Here is an 8332-nt window from a genome sequence, read left to right on the forward strand (position 1 = left end):
CTGAACAACACACTAGAAAAGATGGACCTAATAGACATCAATAGAACTCTACATCCAAAAGCAATAGGATACACATTCTTCTCAAGTGCACATGGAACATTCTCCAGAATAGACCACATACTAGGCCACAAAAAGAATCTCAGTAAATTCATAAACATCGAAATTCTACCAACCAACATTTCAGACCACAAAGGTATAAAACTAGAAATAAATTGTAGAAAGAAAGCAAAAAGGCTCACAAACACATGGAGGCTTAACAACATGCTCCTAAATGGTCAATGGATCAATGACCAAATTAAAATGGAGATCCAGCAATATATGGAAATAAATGACAACAACAACACAAAGCCCCAACTTCTGTGGGATGCAGCAAAAGCATTCTTAAGAGGGAAGTATATACCAATCCAGGCATATTTAAAGAAGGAAGAATAAACCCAAATGAATATCTAATGTCACAATTCTCAAAATTGTAAAAAGAAGAAATGAGGCCTTAAGTCAGCAGAAGGAGGGACATAATAAAGATCAGAGAAGAAATAAAAAAAATTGAGAAGAATAAAACAATAGAAAAAAATCAATGAAACCAAGAGCTTGTACTTTGAGAAAATAAACAAAATAGATAAGCCTTTAGCCAGACTTATTAAGAGAAAAAGAGAATCAACACACATCAACAGAATCAGAAACGAGAAAGGAAATATCATGACGGACTCAACAGAAATACAAAGAATTATTAGACTACTATGAAAACCTATATTCTAAGAAGCTGGAAAACCTACAAGAAATGAACAACTTCCTAGAAAAACACAACCTTCCAAGACTGACCACGGAAGAAACACAAAATCTAAACAAAACAATTACCAGCAAAGAAATTGAAGCAGTAATAAAAAAACTACCCAAGAAAAAAAAACTGGGCCATAGGGATTTACCTTGGAATTTTATCAGACATACAGAGAAGATATAATTCCCATTCTCCTTAAAGTTTTACAAAAATCAGAAGAGGAGGGAATACTCCCAAACTCATTCTATGAAGCCAGCATCACCCTAATACCAAAACCAGGCAAAGACCCCACCAAAAAAGAAAATTACAGACCAATATCCCTGATAAACATAGATGCAAAAATACTTAAAAAAATATTAGCAAAGAGAATTCAGAAATACATCAAAAGGATCATGCACCATGACCATGTGGGATTCATCCCAGGGATGCAAGGATGGTAAAACATCTGAAAATCCATCAACATCATCCACCACATAAACAAAAAGAAAGACAAAAACCACATGATCATCTCCATAGATGCTGAAAAAGCATTTGACAAAACTCAACATCCATTCATGATAAAAAAACTCTCAACAAAATGGGTATAGAGGGCAGGTACCTCAACATAATAAAGATCATATATGATAAACCCACAGCCAACATCATACTGAACATTAAAAAGCTGAAAGCTTTTCGTCTGAGATGGGGAACAAGACAGGGATGCCTACTCTCCCCACTGTTATTCAACATAGTACTGGAGGTCCTAGCCACGGCAATCAGACAAAACAAAGAAATACAAGGAATCCAGATTGGTAAAGAAGAAGTCAGACTGTCTCTATTTGCAGATGACATGATATTGTACATAAAAAATCCTAAAGACTCCACTCCAAAACTACTAGAACTGATATTGGAATAGAGAGCAAAGTTGCAGGATACAAAATTAACACACAGAAATCTGTGGCTTTCCTATACTCTAACAATGAACTAATAGAGAGAGAAATCAGGAAAACAATTCCATTCAAAATTGCATCAAAAAGAATAAAATACCTAGGAATAAACCTTACCAAGGAAGTGAAAGACCTATACCCTGAAAACTAAAAGACAGTCTTAAGAGAAATTAAAGAGGACACTAACAAATGGAAACTCATCCCATGCTTTTGGCGAGGAAGAATTAATATCGTCAAAATGACCATCCTGCCCAAAGCAATATACAGATTTGATGCAATCCCTATCAGATTACCAACAACATTCTTCAACGAACTAGAACAAATAGTTCAAAAATTCATGTGGAAACACCAAAGACACCTAATAGCCAAACAATCCTGAGAAGGAAGAATAAAGTTGGGAGGATCTCACTCCCCAACTTCAAGCTCTACTACAAAGCCACAGTAATCAAGACAATTTGGTACTGGCAAAAGAACAGAGCCACAGACCAGTGGAACAGAATAGAGACCCCTGATATTAACCCAAACATTTATGGCCAATTAATATATGATGAAGGAGCCATAGACATACAATGGGAAAATGACAGTCTCTTCAAAAGATGGTGTTGGCAAAACTGGGCAGCTACATGTAAGAGAATGAAACTGGATCACTGTCTAACCCCATACAGAAACGTAAATTCAAAATGGATCAAAGACCTGAATGTAAGTCATGAAACCATAAAACTTTTAGAAAAAAACATAGGCAAAAATCTCTTGGACATAAACATGAGTGACTTCTTCATGAACATATCTCTCCGGGAAAGGGAAACAAAAGCAAAAATGAACAAGTGGGACTATATCAAACTGAAAAGCTTCTGTACAGCAAAGCACACCATCAATAGAACAAAAAGGTACCCTACAGTACGGGATAATATATTCATAAATTACAGATCCGATAAAGGGTTAACATCCAAAATATATAAAGAGCTCACACACCTCAACAAACAAAAAGCAAATAATCCAATTAAAAAATGGACAGAGGAGATGAACAGACAGTTCTCCAAAGAAGAAATTCAGATGGCAACAGACACATGAAAAGATGCTCCACATCTCTAATTATCAGAGAAATGGAAATTAAAACCACAATGAGGTATCACCTCATACCAGTAAGGATGGCTACCATCCAAAAGACAAACAACAACAAATGTTGTCAAGGTTGTGGAGAAAGGGGAACCCTCCTACACTGCTGGTGGGAATGTAAATTAGTTCAACCATTGTGGAAAGCAGTATGGAGGTTCCTCAAAATGCTCAAAATAGAAATACCATTTGACCCAGGAATTCCACTCCTAGGAATTTACCCTAAGAATGGGGCACTCAATTTTGAAAAAGACAGACGCACCCCTATGTTTATCGCAGCACTATTTACAATAGCCAAGAAATGGAAGCAAGCTATGTGTCCATCAGTAGATGAATGGATAAAGAAGATGTGGTACATATACACAGTGGAATATTACTCAGCCATAAGAAGAAAACAAATCCTACAATTTGCAACAACATGGATGGAGCTAGAGGGTATTATGCTCAGTGAAATAAGCCAAGCAGAGGAGAGAAATACCAAATGATTTCACTCATATGTGGTGTATGAAGACAAAGGAAAAACTGAAGGAACAAAACAGCAGCAGAATCACAGAACCCAAGAATGGACTAATAGGTACCGAAGAGAAAGGAACTGGGGAGGATGGGTGGGTAGGGAGGGATAAGAGGGGGGAAGAAGAAAGGGGTTATTATGATTAGCATGCATAATGGGGGGGTGGGAGAAAGGGGAAGGCTGGACAACACAGAGAAGACAAGTAGTGATTCTACAACATTTTGCTATGCTGATGGACAGTGACTGTAAAGGGCTTTGTTGGGGGGACCTGGTATAGGGGAGAGCCTAGTAAACACAATATTCTTCATGTAATTGTAGATTAATGATAACAAAAAAAAGAAAGAAAGAAAAGGGGGATTACTCCCTGATAAGATAAAACTAACTGTAAATCAACGATTAATGCATGCTTTAAATATCCTTAATTTTGATCATTAAAAGTGTCAGATGATCAGCTATGGAAATACATTTTTCTGATAATATTCCTTTCTCTTAAAAAAAAAAAAGCAGTACCTGTGTGGTGATCTCCAATAAGTTCTTCACAATGGTATAAAGGGCATATCAAAGTGTGGGCAAAGGGTTTATTTGTGTTTATACCGAGGATCAAAGCCTAATTTGGCTACCCAGAAAAAGAATTAAGATACGATATGAAGAAGAACTTCCAACATCAACATTGTCTGGAAGAGTCATTCCAGAAGATGATCATCAAAAAATGTCAGCAAAGATCCCGGCACTGTTGCAGTTGTAGCTGCATTCATCCCACCGGTTCCTGGACTTGCCATTGGAATGAAGAAGGAGATATCTAAGCTGGCCTGTGCATACAGTAAAACAACAAATTTGACTTGATCTATACTGTCGGAACTCAACCAGGAATTAGGAGAAGTGCAAGTTGCACCGCTCCAAAATCTTGCAACTATAGACTATCTACTGTTAAAAGAACATATGGGATATGAACAGTTCCCAGGAATGTGTTGTTTCAATTTGTCTAATTTTTCTCAAACTATTCAAATTCAGTTAGACAATATCCATCATATCATTGATAAGTTTTCACAAATGCCTAGGGTGCCTAACTGGTTTTTTTGGTTTCACTGGATATGGCTGGTACTTGTAGGTCTGCTTTGGTTATGTAGCTGTATTCCTATTATGTTAATGTGTGCACGCAATTTAATTAGTAGTTTAAAACCTATACATGCTTATGTTACACTACAAGAAGATATGTCAAAGAAATAATCAATCTTCCCATGTTTTCTTCCATCTGCTACTTCTATAGCTTTTCTTCTTCCTTCCTAATTACAACCCTTAAGTAGAATTCATGCCTCATATTGAAATTATCGAGTATCATAATTCTTCCAAGTGGTAAAGATACCTCAAGACAAATGCTGGGCATAGAAGCCACAGGGCATAAATCTGCAAAGAAGTAAAAAGCTAACCTTTTCAAACAATATTGCTTCTCTCTCACTTACCAACTTTACATTTCCCTGTATGGCCCCGGAAGATGACTGGTTAGCCAGAGACGGGTAAGATTCCTCAAGGGAGGAACAACCTAAGACAGGCACAGTCACAGGGGGGCCATCAGGTGAGAAATTGGGGATCAACAGAGGTGAGGCTTAGAACCTCACCCCCCATTTTGAGAGAAATCTTCTGCATCCGTGGATGTTTTGTTGCCCTTGTCTAGCTTGGATTAATACTTAGTCTAGAGGCACACACCTGATCATCTACATTTGCCCTCTTACAGCACTAAACTATGTTTTCTACCTTTATCTTGCATCTACCTACCACTTTAGCATTTTATTAATAATAATAATAATAATAAGGGAGAAATGTGGGATTCACATAAATCAAGTATAAAAATCAAACGAATAATCATTATTGACCTGATTGTTTATAGTTCATGATGCGTGATCAAAACTGAAAGCTTCTGTGATGACTGCCCTTGTACTGTTCACCATGTAACTTATTCACTATGTAAGAATTTGTTCACCATGTAAGAACTTGTTCGTTATGCTTCAGAAGATTGGAGACTGTTGAGAATTAGGCTTGGGGTTGATTAATGATTGTGCATTGAGTTCCCTATACAGAATTTTATTGTTGTTAATAACCACTTGATCAATAAATATGAGAGATGCCCTCTCAAAAAAAAAAAAGAATAAATGCAGAATCGTCTAGTAAAGCCTAGAATAGAATCAGAAGGACATTGAGAAATGTGGAGCATTTAAATCAGACCCTAAAAACCAGCAGAAGAAAATTCTGACTGTAGACATGTATTGTTTGTCCTATACAGTAATGATCCATTCACTGATTTTAATATTTTAAATTAGCACCTGATATGTAAAAATTGGGGTAGTTCATATGAACTCAGATCTCCAACTCCTCATTAAAATGTTATGCTCTGTGGCCATTTTGAGCCATAGTTCCTTGGAGGCCCTGATCAGCTGGATTTCCTTTAGCAGGAGTTCCATCCCTCCCATCACATGGTTCGCTTCTGAAATTTACATCTCCCTAGTTCCCATTTAAAAAAAAATTGAACTTGCAATCTCTAATTTGAAGTGAATTTTATGAGGCACCATACAAAGCCAAATCTAGAACGGTGTTCTAAAACTAACCTGATAAAAGAAATCTCAAACCATGGAAATGCAAAACTTAAAGAGAAGTAAAGTAAAGAGAAAATTTAAATTGGGTGTATTTATGTTTCTATATAAACAAGGAAGAGACAGACTGTGTTAATTTTGGCACATCTATTACAAGTGGGACCTTTAGCCATACCAATTCACAGAGATAAATTTAAAATCACTCAAAGCAATTAGGATTTTTAGTTCTTACATAGGAAAAGCAAGATTGTTAAGTGGAAATCAGTTCTTTGGTCTATGTCTGCTATTATAAATCATAATTACAAAATTACTAGTGTGGATACATCATAACCAGGAACTGCAGGTGAACCCACGCAGTGAACCCAAAATCAGAAGGGATCACACTACTTTGTGAAACCCAGTACTGAACTGAAACCAAACATTTTTTTTCTAAATTGTGGACTCACTCAATAAGATTTCTATGAAAACCAATAAAATCCTTTTAAACTAATATGAACTAGAACTGAACCAATTTTTTCTAAAATAATTGATCCAGAACATCACAATATTATCTGAACCAAACCAGTATTTTGGGGGGTTTGCATCTCTTCTGATACATATCTTTAAAGGCTTCATTTTATAGTTCTGGTTATCATGTACATATCAAAACTACAGGAAACATATTTCCAGTTATTACCTCTTTGTAATTCTGGCAGACACTTCTAGTTGCTAAGCAAATACTCATTTGCTATTCCTTTAACAAAATCAGATTTAGTCAAGAAGATAATATATCCAGCTTCCTTTTCCTGGCCTCCCTTGGAACCAAGTGGGCCACATGTCCGTTTCAAACTATGAGATTTAAGCAGAAGTAGTTGGAACTTCCAGGAAACCTTTTGCCGTGGACCCATTCTACATTCTTTCATCTTGGAACTTAAGTATATGGTTAGAGCTTCAGCATCATAAGACAAATTTAAAGATGGAAGCTGTGCACCAAGGATGATAAAACAGAAACCAGGAGATGGACATAGTGTTGACAACCTACAGGTCCATCCCCACTCATCTTCTTTAATAGGAGAGCTAAATAAACCCTTATTGTGTACAAAAAAAAAAGAATGCAGCACTCCAGTTTGAAAAAGACAGGTGCACCCCTATGTTTATCGCAGCACCATTTACAATAGCCAAGAAATGGAAGCAACCTAAGTGTCCATCAGTAAATGAATGGATAAAGAAGATGTGGTACATATACACAATGGAATACTATTCAGCCATAAGAAAAAAAACAGATCCTACCATTTGCAACAACATGGATGGAGCTAGAGGGTATTATGCTCAGTGAAATAAGCCAGGCAGAGAAAGACAAGTACCAAATGATTTCCCTCATCTGTGGAGTCTAAGAACAAAGGAAAAACTGAAGGAACAAAACAGCAGCAGACTCACAGAACCCAAGAATGGACTAACAGTTACCAAAGGGAAAGGGACTGGGGAGGGTGGGTGGGAAGGGAGGGATAAGGGGAAAAAGGGGCATTACGATTAGCACTCATAATGTGGGGGGGGGCACAGGGAGGGCTGTACAACACAGAGAAGACAAGTAGTGATTCCAGAGCATCTTACTACACTGATGGACAGTGACTGTAATGGGGTAGGAGGTGGGGACTTGATGATGGGGGAATCTAGTAACCACAATGCTGCTCATGTAAGTGTATATTAATGATACCAAAATAAAAAAAAGAAAGAAAGAAAAAGAAAATATGGGTAAACCCACATTATAGAAAAGAGGAGGAAGAAAGAGTTGAAGGGAAAAGAAAATATAAGAAAATGATTTTGAAACCATGCAAATTGTTAGTTGGGGAAGAATAATAAATGCACACATAAGCAGTAAAAAAAAAAAAAACAAATGGGCAGAGGATATGAAGAAACAGTTCTCCAAAGAAGAAATTCAGATGGCCAACAGACACATGAAAAGATGCTCCACATTGCTTGTCATCCGAGAAATGCAAATTAAAACCACAATGAGATATCACCTCACACCAGTAAGGATCACCACCATCCAAAAGACAAACAACAACAAATGTTGGCGAGGATGTGGAGAAAGGGGAACCCTCCTACAGTGCTGGTGGGAATGTAAGCTAGTTCAACCATTGTGGAAAGCAATATGGGGGTTCCTCAAAAAACTAAAAATAGAAATACCATTTGACCCCAGAATCCCACTTCTTGGAATATACTCAAAGAATACGACCTCTCAGATTAAAAGAGACATATGCACCCCTATGTTTATCACAGCACTATTTACAATAGCCAAGAAATGGAAGCAACCTAAGTTTCCATCAGTAGATGAATGGATAAAGAAGATGTGGTACATATATACAATGGAATACTATTCACCCATAATAAAGAAACAAATCCTACCATTTGCAACAACATGGATGGAGGTGGAGGACATTAC

Source organism: Manis pentadactyla, chromosome 9 (genome assembly GCF_030020395.1).
Source record: "Manis pentadactyla isolate mManPen7 chromosome 9, mManPen7.hap1, whole genome shotgun sequence".
Taxonomy (NCBI): domain Eukaryota; kingdom Metazoa; phylum Chordata; class Mammalia; order Pholidota; family Manidae; genus Manis; species Manis pentadactyla.